At 39.2% G+C, this 27,485-nt stretch overlaps 2 protein-coding genes and 1 long non-coding RNA gene across 5 annotated transcripts in view; 1 reads left to right on the top strand and 2 right to left on the bottom strand.

Moving 5' to 3' along the window:
- Positions 1–7,687, bottom strand: part of wscd2 (WSC domain containing 2) — a 33,540-nt gene extending 25,853 nt beyond the window's left edge. The window contains exon 1 of the mRNA XM_034871716.1: positions 7,147–7,687. The gene's annotated coding sequence lies outside the window, so the exon portion shown is untranslated. The remainder of the gene's footprint in view (positions 1–7,146) is intronic.
- Positions 7,688–15,098: 7,411 nt separating this feature from the next.
- LOC117944968 lies at positions 15,099–25,548 on the top strand. Its single transcript, XR_004656714.1, has 3 exons — positions 15,099–15,265; positions 24,709–24,714; positions 25,536–25,548. It is a non-coding gene; the product is annotated as an uncharacterized LOC117944968 (long non-coding RNA).
- Positions 16,442–27,485, bottom strand: part of si:ch211-225b11.1 (uncharacterized protein LOC561694 homolog) — a 29,176-nt gene continuing 18,132 nt past the window's right edge. For all 3 annotated transcript variants that reach the window (XM_034872196.1, XM_034872195.1, XM_034872197.1), the window contains one exon: positions 16,442–16,453. The gene's annotated coding sequence lies outside the window, so the exon portion shown is untranslated. The remainder of the gene's footprint in view (positions 16,454–27,485) is intronic.

The raw sequence follows: 27,485 nt of genomic DNA, 5'->3' as shown, positions 1-27,485 counted from the left end.
ACGCAAATCTGATTGTAAAGGTCTTGAAGCACCGGAGGCATGCTGTCAACATATCTTCTCCAATCTAATATGAACACTATTAAGGGCCTTGTTGCTCATACATCCGATTTTAGTCAACTGTTGTTGTTGTTGTTGTTGTTGTTGTTGTTGTTGTTGTTGTTGTTGATGATAACAAATTGTCATTGTGTTCACCTTGTTGGTCCCATCAGCACTACATCAAATGATGTTTCCATGACTGAGTGAATTAACATGTTAAACCCACATGTATTTTAAGTCTGGCCTAAAGGTGAGTTTAATGTACATATTTAAGCCAAATCTTAGTACTGAGAATGCAACTTTTGCCTGATTACAGGTTAATTTTCTTGAAAGAATTGAAATATATAACGAGCGCTTAAGTTTACACTGTGTGGTTTTATACCATAGACTGTTCATTTTAATTGAGAGAGCATGTGTGACGTCACCCATTGTTTTGTGAAGATCTGCTTAGTCGTCGAGTTTGCCGTTGACAATGTTAGAAAAGAGGGAGGAGTGAGGGAGGAGCCATGTTACACACTTTCACTGGCAATCGCGTCATAGACACGCCCGAAAAAAACCCCTGCTTTATCGCCGATTTTAAAATCAACGAGACCAGAATTCAAAAAATGATCAACACACTGTGTTGCAGACGACGTAAAACTAGCAATTAAGACCATAAACTCATTATTAAAATGTTTACTGAGGTAGTCAATCAAGTGAGAAGTGGGTTACTTTCTCGTAGACTTTTCTCAACCGACCTCCTTCTGCAACCGCACGTGTTGCTCCCCGCTGGAATTCAGATAGCATGCCGGTTTAAAGCACTTTCAGAAGTTATGCATAATTAAAGATGTGTTTGATTGTTTTTAAGCCATCTAAGACCACCATATGCTAAACGTGTCTGATCTATTAGCTAAATCTAGTAGACAAGAGAAATGTTCTCTCATACTTTTTACTGTAACGGCAGTGTTTTATAGAAACTGAAACTGTTGTCCTCAGTTACCACATAGAGCTAAAATCTAAAGGATATTGAGAAAGGGTCACTTCTTCAATGATGTGTCTGTCTTTGTCTGTGTGTTTGTGTGTGTGTGTGTGTGTGTGTGTGTGTGTGTGTGTGTGTGTGTGTGTGTGTTTGTGTGTGTGTGTGTGTAGAAGTACAAATGAGCAAAGTATTTGGGGGAACAGGCTTTCTTGCAGCTGCCTGCTGGGGGCTTGCAGGAAGGAGAGGACATCAATGCTGAAGCCTCTTCTACAATAAATAAAATATGAGGAGCATGCAGCAGTGTTTCACTGCAACCCGGACAACATCTCTGAGGCAACGGTGTTCATGACTGTGTGTGTGTAACAATGATAACAATGCAAGATGACAGCAAGGTGCTCCATATTGTTTTGTAAAAACAATACCTAGACTTCCGTCCAATATGGATGCAGTTGAATTTATTTAAAGGGTCAGTTCACTCATGTTTCAAAAACATGTTTTCTCACTTTCATTTAGTGGCATCTTCAAATGCACATAGTTTGGCTATCATGTGCCCAGTTTTTGACTTTCTCTGCTTTTGAAGCTTAAACAGATTCTTTCTTCGGTAGAAAGTATTTCCACAGAAAATGTTTCTCAGTGAGCTCTGTGGATTTTCCTGAAGTACCTGAAACATTTATGGAAAGACATTTTTCAATGCTGTAAGTGCCACAAAATAAATTCCCTAGACCTCAATTAAATTGGAGTCAAACTTGACAGGAAAAGAGCTAAATCCCAGTTCCTATTTATCTTTTAAAGATTCACAGCCGCCTCTCTATGCTTCCTTTGTGTTGAATTATTGTCGAACAATTATATGAAACCATCCTCTCTGTTGGAGAAGTACAATAAAAAGGTGCTTGAGCGTGCCCATCTGATAATGCTGCAGCTGTACGTCAGACAAAAAAAAAGCAGGGAGCAACTATATTCGAGGGTCTAACACAGCAAATAATGAAGCCTGCGTTTTGGCCTCAGTCGGTTCACGGTTCAGCCACAGCGTGTAAGTTGCCCCTCTTGACTGAGGGGAGGGCTAAGCCCGGGAGTCAGTGAGGCGCTGAGTTAAAGCTGAGTCATCCCACCCTCGGGCAACCTGGGAAAGACATCTGCACCGTCACACAGAGAGCGGAGGGGATGAGGGTTGACAAGGCGTGGCAATGGGCTCGTGGCTGACCAGGCGTGCTTCATTTACTGCATGTGCTAGTTGCTAACCTCATGGCCAACCTGGGCAGCGATGCTGACAGATGGAGAATATTAGCGGTACAGAGGAGCTCATGTGAGTGCTCTGCTTACCGCCAGATTCAGAAAAGTAGCTGATAAGGGGATAGACTTAGGCGCTCATCCTGCTTGCTGTTGTAAATTAGTGGTACGACATGTAAGGCGGAGTGTCAGAATAAAAAGCCCCTACTTAAAGTGTGTATAAATAGACAAGGCTTGTTGCACATCTTTCACATGAAATCCCAGAAGATGCAATTACTGAGCACAAAACTATCATGAGAATGTTTGACTATTTAGAACGACCTTCTAAATAGACCTTTAATGACATATTCCCAAGAGAAAAATATGCAAAGTTTATCCATTTAAAAGCTTGAGTATCATGTTATTGCATCGTAATCAGCGGTGGAGGGGTGGGAAAGAGGGACACACATCTTCAATTGGCCAAGTAGTTAATTTCACAGCAACCTGAAAAATTTCTCTGGCAAATGCGAGAGGCCAATTAGGGCCAGGCACGCTGAAAGGAGAAGCCGCCGCTGACACCGACTGCACAGACCGGCAGACCCAGAGGGGGCTCCCTCCCTTCTGATTCTTTATCACATTGGGACCCCCGCTGCTGTATCGCAGCATTGTTAGGACAGGGCTTATCAAAATCTCCTGCCATCCTCTTTTAAGCAAAAATCCTTTCTTATTTCTTACAGTGCAGTCTCGATGTAGTTAGATGTGCTCTTACAGATCAACTAACACTATTTGACGTAATGTCCTCAAAGCTGAGAAAACCTTGCATTGCTGCTCGCTGGATAAAGTTTCTACTTTATCAACCTAATAGAGCTTAAAAAAGACTTTGCTTGCTGTCATTAAATTGTGCTTCCTTATCTTTACTCCCACTTTTTTAAACTTTATTTATAATTTATGTGGCGCTGAACATGACTCGGTTTGTTCCGTTTGTTGGTTAATTATTTATTACAACTTATTTATTGTTTTTTTATTGTTTGTTTTGACTTTAATGTATTATTCTCCTTTTTAATTAGCTGTGTAAGGAAGACTGGCAAATCAAGCTTTTCATTGGTGTAAGTTGTCTTTAACCTCTTGAATCTGGAATTTTTCAGATTTCCTTGAACTTTTAGGATATACATAACTTTAATGTGGGAACTCATTTATAGTATAAATGGTGCTTTAGTTTGAGGTCCAGCATTACCCAAAGACCAACACCTCTTAGACACACAGGCTGCTCAAACTGAAGCACCATTTATACCCCTATAAGGCATTGACCATTTTGTACTCCAGTTTCCTAAACATGGAGTTGGTAAACACAATTTTTCTTTTTTAAAGACTCAGCTGTTGCCAGATTGGAGCTCTGTTAGTGCAGCAGGTCCAAAAAACAGAGCCCAGCACTTTAACGCCAACAAAAGCCTTTTTGTGAAGCAGGGATCAAGTTGAAGAAAGGACAAGGGGGCCTGCTACTCGAGGTGAGCAATTACAGTGGTGATGTGCTAATCTCGGAGACTGGCACCATCTCAAGGGCAGCCATGGACCAATGAGAATGTGGCTTTTATATTCACTGTATTCTCCTTATCTTCTAATCCTCATGTTGTTTTTCCATTTTCTCTATTGCTTTCACATTCTTTTCCCCTCTCTTTGCTCCTCAAGCATTCTGTTGAGGACATTTACACAGTTAAACGGCAATTGTTGTGATAATCCACGTTTTGGGCCAAAGTTTTGGAAAAGCAGAGAGGTTATTCTACATTAAAATACCCTACTGTAAATGTCTCTGTTTGATCACAGTAATTATGTATTACAATATATGGAGGGATTTTAGAGTCCTAGTAGCTCTCAAATGTGGGGGTGTAGAATAAACCTGATAAAGAAAACTGAATAATGAAGACTGTCCCTTTATTGATCAGTTTTCCCACACACACAAACACCCCCACACACACACTCACACACACACACACACACACACACACACACACAGACATTTTCAGGCATCAAATTAGCCTCGGTCATGTCCTCAGCATGGTGCCTGTCTCTATCTGAGAGAAAAGCCTGAACAGCGGGTCTGAGTTCAAAAATATAATTGGCTATTTAGCTTTTCTTCAGACGTTGCCAGCTGCATGTGAGCAGTTAAGATGGAAAACAAAGTGTATTTAGTTTATACAGTAGACTTTACTGTAATGTAAAAGTGGTTAAAGTCTGGATTTGAGTCTGAGTTTGAGCCATGTAACATACCTAAAGTAAATGCAGCCAGTAATCTCTATCAACAAAAGCCATAGATTTATGTTAAAGTTGATGTTTTGGTTGTGATGTCTACCACATAGAACAGTATTTCCTAACCACCTGTCTAGGCGGTGATTATCTGGGTATGTCTCACGGAAGCAGTCTGCTGTAGATAATCCTATAAGATGAATATCTGGCTGAGATGTGCATGCAGAGAAGTTGACCCATTCCTCGGATCTGTGTTTTTTAAAGATTATCCTCTTTCAAAAATCATCTTTTTCTTTTTAGGAAGACCAAAGAAAGCTATTTTAAAGTATATTAAATTAAGGCATACCCTTTGTGTTTTGAATTCACACCAATAAAAATAGAAGCCACTGAGTGTGAAACTACTATTCTACTTTTGAACGTCAGGCACTCAGGCACGTCTTCGGTGAAGACAGCAGAGCATTTAATACCAAGCTATTTTTGTAGGAGCTTAAATGGGGATCTTGACATCTTTTCTTGATGGCGATATATCAGGAGCGAGTACACCACCCAGCCTACACACAAACCAAGCACCACTGTTATTTCACTGTAATGCAGGCACAAGCATGCAAACGGTAATTCCTCTCAGTTCTTCTGGCGATCTTCAAAGCCGGCGGGCCATTGGATTGGATCCATGGCGCGCCCCTGAGAGGTCGTCAAGAGGATAAAAAGATAAGATTCACCCCGCCGCTACACAAAGGACTTCATATCTGAACCACTTTCAAGTTCTCCTCTGCAGCCACAGCTCAAATGTGTAAAAACCTCCTCTGAAATTCAACATCAAGTTGAATGAATTACAGAGGCGCTCCTGGTGATAATGATTGTTCACTAATAGCACTTTCATTCTCCAGTGTACAAATATGTTGTTGGCATATTCCTCTGACGTCTGTTCTCTTCCACCTCAGGGAGAACTGAGCTTAATGGGATAGCACAGCCTTTGTTCAAAAATGGGATATTATTTTTTAAATGAGCTTCCACAGATTTCTGCCATGTGCAACAGATACCGCATTACTATGTAATGTGATAGAAACTCCCATTACCAAAGGGGTTAAATCAGAATAAGGAGGAAAGGGGAGTTTGGATTTTTTTCTTTCACTTTTGGATTTTTTTCTTTCACTGTGACATTCATAATATTGATCAGTTCTGCTTGGTCTACATTCAGAAGTTATGAAATGGGTGCCCGCGCTGCCATAATAAGAGGTCTGTCATGCTCTGTGCTTTTTATTTACTGTCATGCCACTTGTGAAATAGCAGCAGCATGAGCAATTAGTGCCATTCATGAATGGATTTTAACAGCATTGTGATCAATCTTAACAGCCATTATGTTCTTCTTCCTCTTCTTCTTGGACACTTCACACTGAGCAGTTGGTTCAATACAGTGATTTACAGTACACCGAGGTCATCAGAAACAATGAGCAGGAGAGGAAGCTGCTGAATGTGCATACTTTCATTAAACTCATCAGGAGTGACCCTCAGTAATACGCTTGCTCAGATGAGGATAAATAGTGTAACTATTATTTTTATTAATCTGCATGATTTGTTCTTACGTAATTCATTTTCTTTTTTATAACTTGTCAGAAAACAGTGAAATATACCCTTTATAATTTCTCAGAAACAATGGTAACATATTCCAATATCTTGTTTCGTCCAAACAAAATCAAACCCAAAGATATTCAATTTACAATAATACAATTCAGAGAAAAAATCCCAGCAAAGCCTAATAGTGGCCAAAAACAATAGACAAACACAGTCAGCCAGAGGAGCTGAACTTGTGTTCCGAAACATTAGGAAAAAGGTAAATAGGCTCAGAGAACAAAGATTGATGACACTAAAATCCAGAGAATACTATGAAGGAGTTTCTTAAACTAATAAAACAAATGAGGGGTGAAAATGCAGGCTAGGTTCTGCCTGTTTCTGATTTGCAGCTCTAGTTAAAAATTAGCAGGAGTGCTCTAATGAAAGCCCAGCGACTTCACACGAGGGAAAATGATTAGGGTGTTCAGCCTGTGGGCCACCAACCAGCCATGCACCTGGTTAGAGACTAATGCATTCTTACTGCTCATTGAACACAACAATGTAGAGAGCAGGGACACCTTCACATCTGTCACACAGCAGCATACAAACACTACAGGTACAATTATTACAGAAAAATATTAGAAGGAACATCACAATTGGATTAGCCAACTACAGCCCAATGGATCGTTTGGATTTCACTGTGCGGTGTCCATAGAAACAGATGAAGGCAGATTAGGCCACGCTACATCTCACCTCAGGTAGATTTATCACCTGAGGCTCAATCTAATCAAAGCATTTGGCCTTTGGAAAAAATAATATAGCATACTGCATAGTTACTGTTCCTTTGTTCCTAATTTTTTTTAAATTGCCTATTTTTATCTATTCAAATGCCAGTGATCATTCAGAACAGTAAAAATACTAAAACCAATTCTAGAAAACTGATGATGTCTGGGTTTGGTCTACTTCAAGGATGTTGACGAGCAGTGTTCACACCAGAGCAGCCTGACTGGGAGTCCATGCAGACTTCTGTACCACCACAAATACATCCAACCTATTCGAATATTTTACAGGACTTTTTCTGAGCTTCTACATTAAAGCTTTCCTCCTAGGGTTTTATCTAATCAAATTCGGTATGTGTAGTGACTTCACCTTACCTTTACCACGAGTCAAAAGGAGGCTCCAGCAGATGGTTTGATGCAGCTCACAGGACGCAACTTGGAGGAGGATCTCTCAGGCTCTGACATGATGTTTTATCGCCACGATCATTCAGCCAAATATCTCTAATGGGCTGTTTTTACTGTGCTTCCAGCCCTAGATAACTAACGTTAGTTTCTTTTTTTCAATCTCATTAGCTGGTGCAGCCACTCAGCGCTGTGTCATAATCTAGTGTACGGTACCGCAGATAAACCGCTACATTTTTTCTAGCTTCCAGTCGGAGAAGGAGCGATGTTAATGGCCCTGGAGGCTCACCGGTCCATCAGCCCCGCGGAGACAGCCCACTCTCCGTTTCACTCGCTCCAGTCAGCTGTTCAAAGCGTGGATGGGATGCAGGCGGTAGGTCGACCTGTCTTTTCTGTTCTGTCGCTTGTCCGATGTGAGGAAGGGAGGCTGTTGACGCTGCGGAGAGGCAGCGCCGCACCGTGCGCCCTCCGCTCCCACACGAACCAACAGCACTGCCTGCTGTACTTAAAGAGATACAGCAGCGCACCCAGAGGCGCAGTGGCTGCCGCTCCGTCTGCGCTCTGTTTGCCGGCGCCGTTGTCCACACAGGAAATGTTCGGTGCGGTGACACTTCGATGGGGCGATTTGGGTTTGATTTGGTGTGAGGACTAGTCAGAATCCAAATGGGCAGCCAGGTTAGTTTGGTGCATGCAATCATTTTGCCTGGATTGATACAATGCAGGGCAACTTTCAGGGATCTTTTTAAACTTCAATCACCAAAATACAAATATAGCATGTATTTTCTTGCAGCAATAATAGTGACATTAATAGTTACAGCTGTAGGTTTGGGCTTAGATTAGAGTGCAGCTAGACCCTGGTTAAATCCTATTTAGTTAGTATGGTCCTAGTTTTTAATTTTAGTTAAATATAATTTTCTTAGTTTTAAATGTATTTATTTATAGATTCATAGTTTCATATATAGCCAACCTCTTTTGATGCCCCTCAGACAACATGAGTCTGCCACTGTTAAATAATATTGATCATGCAATACAGATAGAAAACCTGTGTGTGTGTGTGTGTGTGTGTGTGTGTGTGTGTGTGTGTGTGTGTGTGTGTGTGTGTGTGTGTGTGTGTGTGTGTGTGTGTGTGTGTGTGTTTGTGTGGGCGTGTATTATTATCACACAACCCTGGAACTGTGAAAGATCGGCAGGGAAGTGAATGTGTACACAAACTTACCCTTTTCTGCCTGTTTATGAGCCCAACATTGGTATAGGCAGACCACACCACTCTCATGTTTTGATTAGCCATGGGAGGTTGTTTTTGTTGCCTGCTCTGTATGCTGATTTAAATCCTGATTTCTGATTCACCCCTCTCAAACCCACCTCCAGATGTTCAGCTGCTGTGCACGGAGGATTTCTAGTGTCAGATTGGGGTGATCATCCATTCTGTTTAACTGCAAATCTCCTTGTGTGTAAATCGTGCAATCAGTTTTATTGTTCTGTCCGTGACAGTCACGGCTGTTAAATCGATGGCTTAGAGCAACAGCATTACTCAGATCTTTAAAGGGCATGTACACAAATAGACATTCCCATGCAATCGGAATGTACACACACTGTAAATCCAGATATAGTTGTAATTAAAAATTTTAGTGGTCATTTCTCGTTCTTTCGTTTTTTTCTTAAAAAACATATACATTACAAAATCACATTAGTTGTTTGTAATAATCAGCTTAAGTATGCATTGCACAGATCATATTAAAGGGATGATTCAGAGTAATTTCCACCTAGGGTCTTTTGCACATAACCTCGTGCCAACCCCCCCCCCCCCCCTCCCCCCCGAAGCATTTTTTTCTAACAGTGGGACCTATCAGCCAAATGCTTTTGTGCAGGCACTGATGAAACCAAGTGTGGGTCTTGTAAATTACCCCAATAATAATGCCCAGAAATGTGCCCAACTTCTTCAGCAGTACAAACTGTTCTGTACTCATAAAAGTTTTTAAGTGCAGAGGAGTTTATTTAAATAACACTTGCCTTGCTTCTGCTCTGTGCTGCTTAACCGCTACAGTAAGAAATAGGGGCCGTAGACAAACTACAACACTGAAAAGAGATACAACAAAAATATGTATTAATTTAATTATGTAACTAGGTAATGTCTCCAAACTTATCTCAACTATTACTTGTCTCCTGCTAGTCAGGTCACAAAAAAAACAATATAAAATTGAGAAATGATCGTATACATATTTTATTTTCCGATTTCCATCTAGAAACGCATCAAATCTTCTTCTTCACGTTTTTTAATATCAAAAACAAAAAACGGGTTGTTTTCAGTTTTTTTTCTTTCTTCTATTTACTAATGGTAATTGGGAAACTGTCTGTTTTTCGTTCTTTTTCATTTCAAAACAAAAATCTGTTGGTCGCCAAGTACACTGACCAATAAAATATATACTTCCTGAACAGACTCTGTCCTAGTTAATGTGCGTTTAAATAACGTTCTGTTAATGTTTTGATTGTTCATTTGTATTATCTGGGTTTTAGTTTTGTATGGTTGATTTAGTGTTCATGTTTATCTCCAATTATTGTTGAACCATGACTGAGATGCAGGAGGGACTGATGGGGTCTGGACAGTGAGAAAGTATGTCACAACTGCGTAAAAGTTGGAAACAAGGAGCCACACTTTCATGAGAGACTCTTGTAGTGTGGCACAAACCACATAAATCTACAATGTTAAGTATGTACTGTCAACTTCTATACTAGTTCTATACTAAACTTCTAAAACATGATGGACTCTTCAGAAGACGTAATTATCTTGACTCAATGTTGGGCATGCAAAAGTCACCAAATGACACCAGTTTCTGAATATAGCCATACGGAGAAATATTGAGCGTTTTGTGGAGCTGATAGTCTTAATTAGCTTTGTATCAACTTACTTGGTAATGGCTTGAATATAAAGGATCTTCCTTAATTTAAGAAAGTTGTGCACTAAAGCTTTTCTTAACATGCTTATTTTAGACAACATGACTCCCGAAACTGGAGTAATGACTACTGATGTAAATTTGATTTATCTACCGTATCAACCTACACCACCATGTGTAAAAACTTTAAGGGGCTTCCAAGCAAATTTCAGGTAAAGCCAACTAATTCAGGATAACAGTGTCAAAACGCAGATATACGGTGTAGGGAGTTTAGAGCCTCCAAGGCACAAGGCTTGTGTGTTTTCTGTAAAATGCATCTGAAAAAAAGTTTATGTTTTAATGAAAGAGGATTTTGGGTTTGTCTCACCTGTGAGGTTAGTATAAGTCTCCTTAGTCCCTTCTAGCTCCAACACCTGTAGTCTGAATAAGCCACTCAGTTATTAAAAGTTAAACACTGGTCTGTCCTTAAGGGATGTTGTGCTGACACAGCAGAGAATGACTCTGCATATTTCAGCAGCATCAATTCATGGCTTAGTTGCTGTCTGGGCTGTCTGTCGCCCATGGCGCTGTCACCTACAATTACTCGCCTCTACATGGTGACTCAGCGATGGACTCCAACTTAGAGGGACACTCTTGAAATCACTAGTGTGTGGTGGTGATATTAGTCATCGCGTGGAATCATCGCGTGGCAGATAGGACGGGACAGCTGCCAAATAACAGAACCCTAAAACTTTCTAGCAGGCTAATGCTTGAGGAAGTCAAACTGCACTGCAGAGTGCTGCACATAGATGAAAAACATCTCTCCTATTTTTATGTCTATTTCAAGGACATACACACACATACATGCATTGCTAGAGGTCAGAAGTGGGTGGTAAAACGTGGTGCAGATAAAACTCCGGGCCAGCCCACCCTCATACATCTGCATCACAAGCCAGCAGTAGCGCCATTGTGTGCTTTGTGCGTTGGCTGTGTGACCACCACTGGTTTATCGGCCAGTCAGAAGCAGAATACAGAAGTAAATAGACAATAATGGACTCATTGTGTAACATTTCTGCTTTCTCATGGGGATAATCAGGCAGCGGTATAAAAGGGGGACAAAATGTCCTTTCATTTTCAGATTTTTTCCAGTTAAATGGTTTTTCTGGTGGTCTTGTTTCATGTCACCATCTGACACATGGGTGTTATCAGCACAGATAGCACTCAATCCCAAAATAACTTATGTAAATTCATGGTGTTGGATTTCTCCCTCTTTTCAATTTGTACATACAGTTCAGCACTATGTATCACAAGCACAAAGCATGAGACCAAAGACTGCGTATTTTAAGCAAAATTCCACACATCGCCTGTTTGTATTTGAAGGGAGGTTTCCCCCAAGAGACATTGCGCCAGTTTTGAGGTGTTAAGACACTTGTTATCTGTCACTTGAGATCGAGACCATGTAAAATGCACTTCAGTACATCAGGAACACGCATGCGCGAGTCACGCATGTAACTGTGATAACTACTACACATGGGATGGAAATAATCTTTTCACTGTGATAATCCTTTTTTTTATATATATAATTGATGATTCTTTTAGTCTATAAAATGTCTAAAAACATGCCCATTACAAACCAAAGGGATGTTTTTAAAATCCAAGTTTTGTCAAACCAAGAGCAATACAATGATGCAAAACAGATAAAGCAGATAATAATCACATTTGAGAAGCTGTATACACAATTGTTTGATGTTATTGCTTGAACAAGACTAGAGTGTACACAAATAAAGTATGGCACGTATGGCAGGACGCAAACACGTGAAATTCTCTAAGTGACCATAGTTGAATGAAAAAGAGCAGTGTTAGCTTATCATAGCAACGAAAAAAAAACGTACCCCATCCTATATGGACAATTTACCGCGTTACCGTGTTACTGCCACAGTACGCTCGCTAGCTGTATGTCAGGAAGAGGTGTGACTCTGTGACGCAAAAGCCTATCTGTGTTTGGAGACTACCGATGTCCATTGTTGAATCAGAAGTTGAGGAACAAACTGTTGTATTTGTCCGTGGGCAGCCATAACTCTAGTACCTCATTATTTGTACAGAGACCGGACGAACAAGGAGCTTGGAGGTTGGACTACCTGGTAAATTCTAAATGTTATGTGTCTGTTGTTGCTGCTACAATGTTTGCATAGCCCTGATCGATCCAGACATTCTTTAGGCAACAAGTATTTAAGAAGTTGTTTGCTTGTTGTCTTGCGGACAGACATGGCAAAGTATGAATTCTGACTTTTTACAGACTGGCATCATGATGTTATTTTGGCATGGAAATGTTAGTTTTGCAGATATTTGGTGATATAGTGTTGGAAATATTTTAAGATGGGAAGTTAGGAGATCACCAAAGTTATTACAATTCAACCTGGGAGTAACATGAATGCCCGTACAAAACGTTGTAGCAATCCACCCAATATAAATATGCTGTAGTTTATATAGCGCTTTTCTAGTCTTAACAACTACTAGAAGCGCTTTTACATAGTACAGGAACCATTCACCATTCACACATAATCACACACTGTGGCTGAGGCTGCCGTACAAGGTGCCACCTGCTCATCAGATAAACGCTCACACACATTCACACTCCAATGGTGCAGCATCGGGGGAATCTCGGGGTTCAGTGTCTTGCCCGAGGACACTACAACATGGGACTGCAGCCACCCTCTTAACATAAAGTATGTCATGTTCATTGAAAGCAAGCAAATGTCAACATCATGTTTGTTCTGTATAGGAGAAAGTCAGAGATTCACCAAAGTCCTAAGGATAAATCATCTGGGGAACATGAATGCAAAATATGACGGCAATCCTTCAAATAGCTGTTTGGGTATTATTGCCTAGGTCAACCCCCTGATTTAAACAATTAATAGATTATCAAAATACATAGTAGCAGATTACAGTTGTGATCTGTCAGTCAATTAATTGATTAATCACATCTTTAAACACACATCCAGTCATACAAATAAATAGACACATTTGATTTATTTTTTGTTTTTTCTCCATCTAAAAATCCTTTGCCAATGTTGTTTTATCTGGCAGGATTGGATTTTTAGTCCATAGTTCAGTTTATAGTTTTGTGATTTAAGATTGTATGTATTTTGTACTTGTAGCAGTCCCTCATGTCTTATCCTTTTTCCCAATTTGTTTTAGCTGAACGCCACAATTCCCCTGAGTTGCTTGGAGGGTTGTTCAGATCACCTGTTGCACAGGGTGTGGGGATTGGCTTCTAAATAATAACTGAGAGCAGCTTAGAGCATTTCCCCTCTTGGCCAATCAGAGTGTGACGATGCCCTTTCTTTAGGGCTTAAGAGAGAAGGGGAATTGCCCACCTGGGGCCTTCTGATATTTCCTCAACTTACTGCAGACCACTTTTTAGCAGCTCTTGTATGCCAGAAACTCTGGTCTTCAGGTCCTTTTAGAATCTTCTTTGTTGTCTTCTGTTTGGAGGTGATTTTAATCCTTCTGAAACCTAAAGTGAAAGAACATATTCCCAATAGTTTACCTGCAGTAGGGCAGATGTGCTATTCATGCAAGAGTTTTGCTTTGCTTGTGATACCCTGCATTCTTTATTTTGTTGATTATCTGGAATCAGTACCACCACATGTTTCTGCTTTTATAGTTTAGTAGTAACTAAACTGCATACACACATTTTCCTGTACAGGTACAGTATGTTACATTTTATTTTTTTTATTTATTTATTTTATAAACACACAAACATACAATTTGCAACATGAACTTCCACAATTTCCCGTGTAGACATAACCAATCTGGCAAATTGTCTTTTCAAACGCCACCACCCTACCCATCTCACAAGCCCACTCTTGGATTGACTGCACACCTAATACTCCATCCTCTTAAAATAATCTGTCCGGCTATCACTTAACTAGTTTGGACCCAACTTCTTACGGGCTTTTCCACTCCGTTTAGGATAGACTAGTCTCCCAGAAAAAATAATCATGGGTTAAATGGAACCTGGGTCCCTGCAATCCAGCATAAGTTATGTTGTTGCCCAAGCAAAAAATCCTGGACCTTATCACAGGACGGCAGGAAATTAAATAATTGGCCATCCTTTGTCTTATGTTTCCAACAATTTGGTGTATCTTTTAAACCAAGTCTAAACAATCTGGAAGGAGTCCAAAAGAAGCAAAGCAATGCGTAATCTTGAACAGAATGAGGCGAACCCTCACATCACATGACATAGTTTTAAAATTTCTACAAATTCTGTGACAAATTATACGTTGAAAAGCAACTAACTTTGCTTGTAGGCTTGTATTAACACAGTTGGAGTTCACTGTCTTCTCATTTTCCACTGGGATATTTCTGCTACTTTCTCATGTCAATCAACTGATGATCGCGTGTCATGTTTTACGATCGGCACAGTGATTTATTATCTAAAAAAAAAAAAAAAAAAAAAAGACATCACTCCTCTCTGTGTTTAGTTTTTGTCTTCACTGCAATCATTTTTAGCTGGAACCTTACAGTTCTGTCTGGAATAGTTCTCATTGATTTGACACAGGAATAACAAAATCAATAAGTGTAGTTGTCACTCTGTTTGACCTTTAAACCAATAAACACTTGTTTCCCCCTCCGCAGGCAACGTTTTGGCAATAGTTGCAATTATATAAGCAGTGTTTTACAGCTTTGTGTGTTCTTTGGGTGTTTTTGACATTGTGAGGAATTGTCTTTTTAAAGCACTGGTAGCTCTTACTTTCTTCTCAGAAAAAAGCATGCTGAACTCCTCTTTATCAATTTCTACATTTGTAGTTCATGCACACAGGACAAACAAGTTGAAATCTTATGTCATAGCATTTCCAGACTTATCTCCACAGCGCTGTGGAGTATGGTTTGGCTACTCGACATAAATTCCAGGATAGGAGGAAAAAAATGATCTAAAGTGTTTTCTAAACATTTCTTTAAATCCATCACAATTGGGCGGTGCTAAGCTTTGGACGCAGAGTTGATTTCCCAGCAAAATGTTCCCGGGAAGGAACTTTTTTTGGCGGAACATTTGCACCCTCCCAAAAGAAAACGCCACATATAATATTAAATGAAGTTAACTGTTCACATAAAACAGTAACGTGAGCTCTTTAAATTAGCTGGATACCAGTGTATCGCCATGTCTTTTTTGTCCACAGCAATTCCGCCAATCAGTTGCAAAACGTCCCAGTTAGAGAGTAGATTATGTAGACACATTCTTTGTAAATCTTGAATATCATTAAACAAAAAAACCATGCAGGCTTGCCTTGTTCCATGATCCAAATTGTTTTTCAAAACTTGCCATTTTCAGCGCAAAGCTTGCTAGTCGGAGGTGTGTCGTTGTTTCCTGAACCAAACAGAGTTTGAGAATGGCAACCCACAGGGAGGTGGAAGGTGCCTGACATCCAGTACATGAGCCATGTGCCATATGTCAGGCTTTATCCTGGAAATATACTTCTGTTGATCCAGACTATTCTTACCTTGACGACCAAAATGTTACATTATCATTGCAATACAATTCTAACTCTCATCAGCCACATGATGAGTGATTAAAGACACCTTTTCCTTTACATCTTTTCTCTTGTGATTGTAGCTTATAGTGAAAGTTTCATTATTATCTGTGGTTTTAGAAACTCATCTGAAAAACGGCTTTCACACATACACATTCTCTAGCTTCCTGTGTATCACATATAGCACTGTGGTTGGCCTGCACCCACAAAAAAACAGAAACAGCTTAAGTCAATAAATATTTGTCACGTAGTAAAGTGAGTCACTGTTTTGATAGTTATTGTTCTCATATGCACTACTACATCACTGTGTCATTCCATATTCTGTTTGTTGATAGTGACAGGATATACTGTAACACTGTGACTGACTCAAAGTCGTACATCAAGTATCCGTGACAGATAGGGATGACTTATTTTCTGTCAAAAATGTGCCCTTCAAGGAGAAGCTGTGTGGGCCAGGACCGGACCGATAAGCTACCCTTGGCTCTATTAACACAAACAAATGTTTCCGCATCATGACTGATTGTGGGTATGTTCTGTTCATAGGGGTGTGAACTGTCCTCTTTGTGAAACATGTTGGTGAACAGCCTTCATGTAACATATAGTACTAAAAAACTGATTTGGGCTCTTCGAGACAGCCCAGGGCAGCCTGACAAATTGTGATGTATTATAACAAATGGTGATGAAAGGCCTTCAGACAGATAACGTGGTAGATGAGGCTGAAAAAGAAAACAGGTTTAGGCTGGTCTGCTTCTTATAAATACTGAGAGGAAGGAGTATAGCAGGATTTACTGAGGTAGCAGTCCTCTATTAAACCTAGTGATGGCTGTTGACATTAATAATTCAGCAGTCTCTCTGAAAACTACCAAAAAATAGATCCTGCATTATTTAAAGGGCACACTGAATTAATTAGAAATATGAATTAATGATGAGATTATTCTAAGTATTCAACTTAAATCCCTGGCAGTAGCACTCCGGCAATCAAGGACAAATCAGTTTTTACTGTCGATTTTACACACCAAAGAAATGTTCTGCTTGGAAGACCGAGGCTGTGAAATCAGCCATGCGCTGTAATTGCTATTCAGGGAGCGTCTCAATGTCGTTGCTGCAGCCCTGGGTAGTGTTACCAGAGATCTACATCTTTCAGTCACCATGAAAAAATAATGATTCTTTCACTGAGTTTCATTTCATCCTTTTGACTCTGCTTCTTGTCATTTCTTATCAAGACACATCTGACCAAGTCTTTAATGTTTTGGTTGGTAGTCTCGCTTTCTGTGTCACACACGGTGCTTTAGCTTCAACACAATCACACTCTTAAGAAAAACACATCCTGATGTTGTGTTTTTGATAATAGTCATTTTTTTCCATTTGTATTTATGAGTGGTACAGATGTACTTGTTTTATTATAGGCTCTAATTCCACATCCTTGTATTAAAAACAGGGTGTGCAGATGTTAATATCATCTAAGATACTTTCACCAACCAGTACAATAAGAAAAAAAATCAGGGAAGAAGATGTGACCCATGCTTTCAAGTGGCTTTGTTGCAATCAATCATACCTGCCAGAAAGCTCCACCTCTTTGTCCACACTGACTGTTGCCTTGTATTATTAATGACTGCAGTCTGCATGATGAGTGACAACATAGACAAAGAATAGTTGGTGTGTGTGTGTGTGTGTGTGTGTGTGTGTGTGTGTGTGTGTGTGTGTGTGTGTGTGTGCTTTTGGGAATAAATCTCTGATATCACTGAATAAAATCCAGTGTTTCCTATTTGCCTTAAGGGATAGCCACTAAAAATAACCTGCTTCAAACATCAATTTGAATATGAGACATTCTGTGGAAATCTGAGATGAATTTAAGGTTACTTTGCAACTTCCTAACATTTAAAAATAGCCCCTTTAAAGGTCAAGTGTGTAACGTGTTCAGTTATTCAATATCAAAATTTGTGTTGCCCATTCACAAACTTGTCCTTTTTCATAAATATTTACCACCACAATCAATTAAAATTAATCCTATTGGCTTAAAATTTTACATTTACATTTGGATGAACTGGGGTAGATGCTCCATATTCATGCGCCATATTGAAATACATTAGCCGGTAAGGGACATACAGGATATATTGCTCTGCCTTTCACGCTTTCGCTTTCACAAAATAAACTCACATATGCTGGAACATTTCAGGAACAGGAGTCTTCTTCGCCCAGAAAAAAGAGAGCAAAAGACCGGCTTTTTGATGCGCGAAGGCTACCATAGCTGTAATACGCACTTTGAACTGCTTGGGAGAGTTGATTGCGATACATCTCAACGCTAGATGGGAAAAATTCCTACACATTGGACCTTTAAGTAATCATCCTCATAAGTTGAACAAAAGCCACTTCAGTAGACATTGTTACAAAACACTGCTGCATCATCACTGTCCGACAAAAATAATAATAATAACGAGACTAGAAAATCAGTCAATCCTAATGATTTCATGTGTTGTGAAAACTAAATGCAATGCTTCCCAATCCAAAACTAATTTATTGACTTTAACACATTTGCCAATCTCTAACCTACAGTACATTAACCTACTTTACAGAAAAGGATTTTCTTTCTGTGCTCAGTGAGGCATTTGTTTGTTTGTTTATGAATGCCGTGTAACAAAAACTCATTCTGGTAATTGGGGGTTATGTCTCTGTAGGAAATTGCAGGGTGTCAAATTGTTAAGTCTGGCCCGGAACACCAGCTCTTTACTGATAATTATACATCTCTAAAAGACAATCACACACTCACGTGCTATTCTCTCACAGCTCTTGGATTTATGTATAGTAATAATACACACACACACACACACACACACTCACACACACACACAAACACACACTTTGTAACATTAATTGCTTATACTGAACGACAAAAGTCAATGTTTTTGTTCTGAGCACTCACATTACAATTTCTATAAGGGTCTGTTGTTAATACAGACTCAATAAAAAAATATAGATTTCGAAAGCAGCTGTCAAATAGCAGCTCAGTTGTGTCGCCATCATCCATTCTGAGCATGCCCAGGAGAGTTGACCCACTTCATGGTACAATTCGTCTCAGTGACATCCTCCTTCACTTCTTCACGTCTTTTCCTGCCACAGTCACCATAAATAAGTTCAGTTGACCTCAAAAGGGAATGAACGTTACCTTCTGTGTTTTTCCTCTCCATGTTGTAACACAGTAAAAATCAATAAGGATCGACAGGATGACAGCAGTGTCCAACTGAAATCAATTGGTTTTTTTTGTCTGCTACAGTGCATATATCTGCTCTGTAAACCACAATGTATGTTTTATTTTTTTAGGTTTCATGATGCATTAATCTGACCATTGACACTTTATTTCGATGTAGCCAATCAAATCTTACTTAAAGCAGAGGTCAGCAGACGGTCACACTGAGCCAGACAGCAGCTACACAACACAAGAGCCACAGTCATTGAACAACAATCCACATTTGCTTTCCTGCTAAATTCTCCTTCATATCTAACTTTAAAAAATGAACACACGTCTTATTCTGCACCTTGTTGAATAAGCTTCCAAACAAGCATTTGAAATTCAATTAAAAAGTGCACCGCTTACATCAGTCTTCACACTAGTTGGCTAATTGACTACAGCACTTTAAACACCATTTAAATGTACCAGCAGATGTCATATCGGTCGGATAGGATGCTAGTGACATTACTTTTCAAAACAACCAAATTGTCTACCCATGACATAGGCTATAAGTTTGTACAAGGAATTGTACAAATGGGGATTACACCGCACCATTTCTAGACAGTCTCTTCTTCCAGATTGGTCTTGGTTGTAGACACAGAAAGTGACAGAAGTACTTTTAAAAATGATTAAGTTCAAACACAGCCTGCTTTCTCATCAGAGCACAGTTGTCCAATTGCTGTGTGAAGAGCAATGGGATCAATCTCTTGGGCATTGTCAGTTTCGGAAAGTTACCCAATTTTTTAAACACAGCTCTTCCAATTCCAATGTTGAAAAGGTGTTTGCCCATCAACAAACTACAAGTACTTATGTTGAAGCATGCTTAGCCGTTTTTTATTTCAAAGTATATAAAAATCAACTTGACACATTATTTAGTTATCCTAAACCTAGAGGCTTCAGTAAATTGATATTTTCTTGAGGTGTCTCCCAGGGATCAATGCTTGGACCCTTACAGCTTTTACCTTTTATGTAAAGGCCCATTCCATCTGCATGGGGCCTTAAAGGTGCAGTAAGCAATGCTAAGCAAAAATTGTTGATATTTTGAACTCAACTGCCGAACAAAACCATTGATTGGCTGGAACAGTGTTTTTGGCTTGTGTGCACTTTCTGTTTATTTCCATTGACACAGCCTAAGGCCTAACAAGCAATGTGGTGTGTGAGGATAGCAATTGATTCCAAAAATGGAGATTACTAGAAGCAGATGACCATCATGTTCACAGTGTGTGAGATCAGATGTCCTTGCATATCATAAGTTAGTAGGATAATTTCTATTACCTTAAACAAAAGATAAGCTTATTTACAAGTAGGCCTATCATGTTACAGTCCAGTACAAGCATACACAGTATGATAAAATTGTAATGTAATTATGTGAGTATTACAAATGAGTTTGGTAAGGTAAGCATTTGTGAGTGTGGTACCCTCCATGTGAAGAAAAAATAAAAAAAGAGGTTAGCAGTGCTCTTGAAACAACGGGGTCATATTTGGAGATATTGTAGGAGACAAAGAACAAGATGGATTGAACTACTGCAGGATGGTGTTTTACAAAAACCCATCTAAATTGAATAAAGGCTCACACCACACCATCCTCAAGTCAAAAGGAGTGCAAATGCGGAGAAAGCAAGACTCCCTCGCAGTACAAAATTAATTATATAGAAAGCTGTCAGTTCCAGGCTGTGGAGTCCAGGCATATTCAATGGGATCTGCAAATGCCTCCAAACTCGGTCACATTCACCCTCAAGCTTAATCACAGGAATTTTAAACGACTTACTCTATTATGTCAGATGTACAGCATATGAATAAGCCAATTAACTAACCCAAAAGGGATATGGCAAAAGTTAAACATTAAAAGAACATGGAAGAACTTAATTCAAATTATCAACATCAACTGTTTCTAAAATACATGTCTACATTTCAGTGAAATCTTGCTGATCTACCAGTTAGTTTCATAACTCAGTGTAAAGCATTAGAAAGTGAAAATAAATTGACAGAAAGCAATATGAATACTGTTCCTTGAAAAGAAAACTGAATCACCATTAGCATATACCAGCAGTTAATTTTTGGGAGAAAGGCCAACTAATGCCGGGAGCTGTGGCCCCATTACCAGCAGGAGGTTATCTCCATATATGGACAGACTTGTTTTGTATGCACATCCTAAACACACTGAAAGAAAGCGCCTTAAAAATCCTCATTAAACAGAGGCAAGATATGCAGAAGAGGCACATTGTAGAATCCAAGCCTCAAAAGCTTGTATCTGCATATGAATAGTTATCAAGATACACTCATTAGCATTTTAATGGTTTGGAAAAAGAAAACATAAATAAACAAATATGCTTATTCAGAGAAATCCGGTATGCATTAAATAAGTAAAGACTGCCATGTAAAACAGGCTTAGCATATAATAGAGGTTGAATTAATTCAAAAGCAGTGGGATACAAACCTGTGGACTTTTCTTTTGCATGTATTTCTATGCTGATTGCATCACCTCACTATAGGTAGCTGCTACAACACACTGCCCAGATGTGTCTGTTCTTGCGGGACACTGCAGCTAAATGCACAGCAAATACACCACAAAAGGGAGCAGATCTATTATGAGCCTTGCAGGCGCAGTGACTCAGAGAATTGTTTCTGCAAAGTGGAAGTGTGCTTCGTGCAAGTCTGCAACCACAGAGAAACTAGCCTGCAATACTGCACAAAAAACATGACTGAATCCAGGAAGGGACTTTACGTGTGTGTGATGTTTTTTAATGGGGGGGAAATATATCTGATGTTCAACTTGCTCATGTCAACTGACACCAAGTTTCACCAACACTAAACATCTGATCTGTTTCTGATTTCACTTGTTTGAAAAAGATAAACTACCAATAAGACCAACGGACAAAGATTAGAAAAAATATGTACTATATGCAATGGTTTTCATCCTGAATGAGAGCTAAAGTACAAAATATGAGTCTTCAAATCTCAATGTTTTCTTTATTAAACGTGAATTAGATTTATTGACTATGTCCATACTGAGTTCGTAACCCCCAAATCAATCATAAACTGATGTGGGGGATATAGTGAGAAATCTAATTATCAAAAAGATGAACCACAACACAAAAACGTTAACATGAAATAAAAAGATCGTGTTCACAAGACAGTGGAGCTCAATAAGCACATTCATTAATGCATGAGGAACGGAAAAGATGTGTGTGCATCTATACTTATACTGTATGCACATTAAAATCTGTGTGAGTATGCATGTTTATGTGCAAAGCACTAAATGGCCCAGCTCCAACCTATCTCTCGGACCTATTGCAACCATACCACCTCCCAATGTCACCCAGGTAAGCTGACCAGTTGCTCCCTGTGGTCCCAAAATCAAGGCTGAAGCACAGAGGAGACTGTCACACATATTACATATTACATACGCATATTGGGCTGACATCTACAGTACATGTTTTCAAATCCTGTCTTAAAACACATTTTTATTCTCAGGCTTTTAACAGATTTAGAATAGTTGCCTTTCTACATTATTGTCACTTTGGTTGATTGTTGTTGTTTTTCAGATTTCCTTTATAAATAAATTTAGATTGGATAAGGATGTAAACATACAATACCATAATACACAGCCAACCATCTACATGTAATTGTACGTGTATATTTCTTAAAATATTTAAAAGCTTATTGAGAGGGTGCTGGGCACTCATATTTACTTTTTTTTTTTTTTTTTTTCATAATTTAATTATGATGTCTAAATTGAATTTGTTTAAAAACCCATGCCTGAAGCATTTTCCAAAGTTTCCTCAAGTTTGTTTGTTGAAGTGTTGTGTTCTTAATAATGAGACCTTTGAGAAGAATTAATGGAGAGTTAATTCAAGTTCACTTTTAAGTTTAATATATACACCCTGACACACAGGATTTGAAGAACTGGCCACTAAAAATACTGCACTGTGTGAAAATATGTAGGTGTGCTGTGCTGTCTTTCCTGCCATTGTCCATTATCTCTGCTGTTCAGGACTTCAGTGTTTTCTCAGTACTGGGAAGGCAGTTGTTCAGTACAACAATGAAGTGCAAATTGTATTCAATAAATTTCAGTCTAGTGCACAGTAATTAATGATATCAAAGTAGCTTCTGAGAAAATTATGAGTAAGCTGTAAACACTGCAGCTGTTGATATTTCCCTTTCTGACAGAACTAATCTTGACCCATGACCTTTTAAAGCTGGTAAATTTCATCAGCTATGATATACACAAGAAGCACATACATTTTCATTATATCTTCCTCATGCTAATCCTCCACACAAGTATATTTACGATCTCAAAGAGCTTGAAGAAAGTATAAAGCAGCTGCTGTGGGCTAGCAGCATTGAAGAATGTCTTTCCATAAATGTTCCAGTTACTCAGGAAAATCCACAGACCTCATTGAAGAACATTTTCTTTGGAACTACTTTCTACGAAAGAAAGAGTCTGTTGAAGTTTCAGAGGCAGAAAAGGTCAGAACCTGGGCACATGATACCCAAACTATGTGCATTTGAAGATGCCACAACATGGAAGGGAGAAAACATGTTTTTGTAGCATGAGTGAACTGACCCTTCAAATTCACACACATACATACACACACACACGCACGCACGCAGGCATGCACACACGCACGCACGCACGCACGCACGCACGCACGCACGCACGCACAGTCATAAACACCATTGCCTCCGAGATGTTGTCCATGTTGCATCAGAGCAACAGTGAAACACTGCTGCGTGAGGTCCGCTCCTTCCTGCAAGCCCCAAGCAGCCCAGAAACCCTGACTCCCCAGACACTTCGCCCATTTACACGTTTACACACAGACACACGCACACACATACATTAAAACAGATGGGATCCTCATGCCTTCACATGGTACACTCAAAGTGAAAAACAAGAGTGTGGAGTAACAGAGGAACAACAGGGGAGGGGGAGTAAAAACTTTAAGTTGTCACAAGGGAGGGACATTTTTGCCTTTTCAAGTTTCTTCAAAGGCAGTGTGCCAGTTTTTTGCCCTATTTTTCAACCACAGTTGTTACACACTGTGTGTGTGTGTGTGTGTGTGTGGTCTAGGTATAGCTACATTTGTGGGGACCAAAAACTGTGAAAACAGTATACTTATGGGGACCTGACTGCTTTGTGGGGACCAAAATGCTGGTCCCCATACCGTTAAAGTGCTTTTTGAGGACTATGACTTGGTTTTAGGAGTAGGGTTAGAGTTAGGTTATGGTTAGGGTTAGGGTGAGGGTTAAGGTTAGGCATTTAGGTTTGATGGTTAAGGTTAGGGTTAGGGGCTAGGTAATGCATTATGTCAATGACTGGTCCCCACAAAGATAGGCAGACACGACTGTGTGTGTGTGTGTGTGTGTGTGTGTGTGTGTGTGTGTGTGTGTGTGTGTGTGTGTGTGTGTGTGTGTGTGAGTGTGTGTGTGTGTGGCAGTGATGTTCAGTGGATTTCCTGGACCATCGCTTCTACTCAAGAAAGGTCAGATGAGATCTGAAAGAGCTCCAACAGGAGGTGCAGCTGCTGGTTTATCTCTTTGCCTGGCAGCAATAAACGTCTTCACACCCCACAGCAGGAGTTAGATAGTGACCCATCTCTCCATTCATTGCCCTTTCAGGCTCACAAACACTCCCCCTTTGCCATGTTTAACCATTGATTTACTGCCCTTTGAGCTGTACTGTCTATGGCCATTGATCAACCAGCGCTCCCGGCTCTAATTTATTGCCCATGATCCATTTTGTCATGATGGAAGCAGGAAGGGGGTATTGATTAATGAATAGTTCTGCTGCTAAGGGCTATGCTGCAGCACCACTCCACGACAAGGGGGTCTAATTAACTTCCGAAGCTCTTAGAACACTGCGTTCAGATTAGTCCTGGCTCTGCTCTCTTACTCATAGTGTCAGCTCAGTGTTTTGACCACGCTGAGACAGTAGATGGGGTCAATCAATTCTGAAATCATATGATGATGCTCGTAGGCAGCATCCACCCAATTCCACACAGGTCTACCCACTTTTTTATTTTACTTTACTTACAGTACAATTGGAAATAGCATTTACAATCATCCATTACAGTAAAAAAAAGGACAGTAGCAAATCATACTGTAATAATAAGAGGTGTTTTTACTGTAACAGGTTGCATGTACAGTATGGAGGCACCAATATGCTCATAAGAGAGAATGTTATGGGGGATGACGTTCTTAAGAGGCATTCTGAAAAGTTGTATTCAATGTTAACTGCATTCAAATAGAAAAACAAAACAAAGAACACCAAAGAAAGGTTTTTTTTTTTTTTTTTGCTGTCCAGATGCTATCAAAAACATTTGTGAGTGTTGCTTAAATTTTCCCCATGCAGTCAATTCAATTAAAATGTATTTGAAAAGCTCCATTTCATACAAAAGCAGTCCAGAGGGCTTTACATAAAACAAAATAAAACAGCAAAAAAATTGAAAATAAACAAACATTCTTGCATACATAAAGATAAAACTACGTAGGTGGTGAATTTACCACACATAAACAAGTGTACAATGCAAATACGTTATGTTCATTAAAGACAATGCTCGAGTAAATAGCAAGGTCTTTAGTTTGGTTTTTGTTTTAAGCTCAGCTTCAAGGAACACAGTGTCGGAGCAAGTTTGAAATCAGCAGACAAACTGTTATGTTCTTTAGTATTTTAAAAGTGCTCTGGGCACATGGAGGAGATTTCCACTTTGTGAGATCAGAGAGATCTGCAAGGCTGTAAACTCATGCCAGTCCAGCAGCTGCTTTATAAACCAAAAAGGATGATTTTAAAATAAATTCTAAAAATCAGATCATTAAAAGCTCTGCAACAAGTCATTTATTTCAGATATGTGAGTAAAACAAATAATGCAGTGTTGTTTTGCTGCTATGCTGCCACCCAGTGACTCTCTGAGGTAATAAAGACGATGCTGACTTGTCCACCGACACCAGTTTAAGAATGAAGGCTTTATATTTAACAAATCAACTGAACAGCAGCACAATAGAAATATGATTCAAAAAGACATAGTGAAGAAAAAGTAACATTTGTGAATGTCAAAAAAAACTTGGACACTACATCAAGAAAAGGACTAATTTTTCAACATAGGTGGAAGAGGGAAGATCTGGACTTGAATGGATAGATAAAATGATGGACAATTGTCACATTTTTTTTCTGCCTACTACACGAACCAGTCTTGTAGCGCTGATGGGTGTTTGTTTAAAATTAAAAATCTATAAAAAACAGTGGAAAAAAGTTTAATAAATCAACAGCAAAAAAAGAAATAAAATGAAATTAACATGGTCACGGATATACAAAAAATCTAAATGAAATTTGGTGAAACGATTTGCAGGATTTTGTTTAACAAACACAAACATAAAACATGAGAAAACATGTTTGAGTCTCGAATTTAAAAAATCCATCTCACCTTAAAAATATAAGGTTTTTGATCAGCATGTTCACTGTTAGTATGTGAACATGAGAACGCTGCAGACATTAAGAGCAACAGTAAGAAGCTGTAACAAAAAACATAACAGCATGGAGTTTTTGAATATTAAAAATGAGGGATTAGCAGTCTTGTTTCTTGGAGTAAAGACAGTCTGCAGGTTTTCATTCAGCCACAAACTGCAGCAGCTGACTTCACTGATGGATTGAGGATCATCTAAAACTAATCAGTAAAATCAACAGATGTGGTGTTTGGGTGAGATGAAACCAAACATTGTCAGCAAACCATGGCACTGGGTTGTAAATCCTTTTTTTCCCTTCCAAATAACCCAGAATTTGTACATTTTTAAACCATTGGTGTAAATGCGTAATTCTGTTGATAGCCCCTAACAATCTGTTATTCCTATTTAAAGCCCAATCACCCAAAAGTGTAAACAGTGACCTTTTGACAAAGGAAATAATGCAGCTTACAACAACAACATATACATTCAACATGTTAAATAAAGGGATTTATTGTCAAATTCAATATTATCTAAAGACAAAAACCTTTGCATGAAAGGCACTTAAGGCATGCAAAATTAACTTCTAGGGACAAAACTAACGGCGGATTTGTTTGATAAGATACCTAGTTAGTCAGAAAAGCAATGTAGGGAACAACATTTTAGGCAATCTCCAATGAAAGTGGGATTTTTCCCATGTACACATATCTCCTCTGGTCCTTTCATGTTGAGGTAGTTTGTCTACATAATATATCAACCCAAAGCTTACACATTCAACACTGACTGAACCCTTTCCTCCCAGTGGATTTGTTAGAATTTGGATCTGGTACAATCTAACTTTAAACTCGCCCCAGACATCAAGAGAGAAGGTCAATCACTGAAAATAAAAACATGACTTAAGTTTATGCTGATTATGTTCATATGTTTCCAGTAAAGGGAAAATGTTGGCTTCTTTCTCTGTCAAGAAGTGTGACAAAAACAATCAGTAATTAACTGCAGGTTTTGGGTAAATACAATATGAATGGAGAGTTACCAGATTACCTGCAGTGACTACTGATAATATCTCTTTGGTTAATTTTGATAAGTTGTTTTTTTCATGCAGCCACAGAATGTACAGTGAGGTGTGTGGAAAGATTCACTTGGAAGGCAGAGTTGTTCATTTCCAAGCTAGGTTATTGACAAAAATAAGGCCGGTGAGTTGCAAATGCCAGGGCTGCTTTTTGATCCCAGTCCATCACTGATTAC

The sequence above is a fragment of the Etheostoma cragini genome, chromosome 5, assembly GCF_013103735.1.
Source record: "Etheostoma cragini isolate CJK2018 chromosome 5, CSU_Ecrag_1.0, whole genome shotgun sequence".
Lineage (NCBI taxonomy): Eukaryota > Metazoa > Chordata > Actinopteri > Perciformes > Percidae > Etheostoma > Etheostoma cragini.
This window is presented reverse-complemented; position numbering and strand designations above follow the sequence as displayed.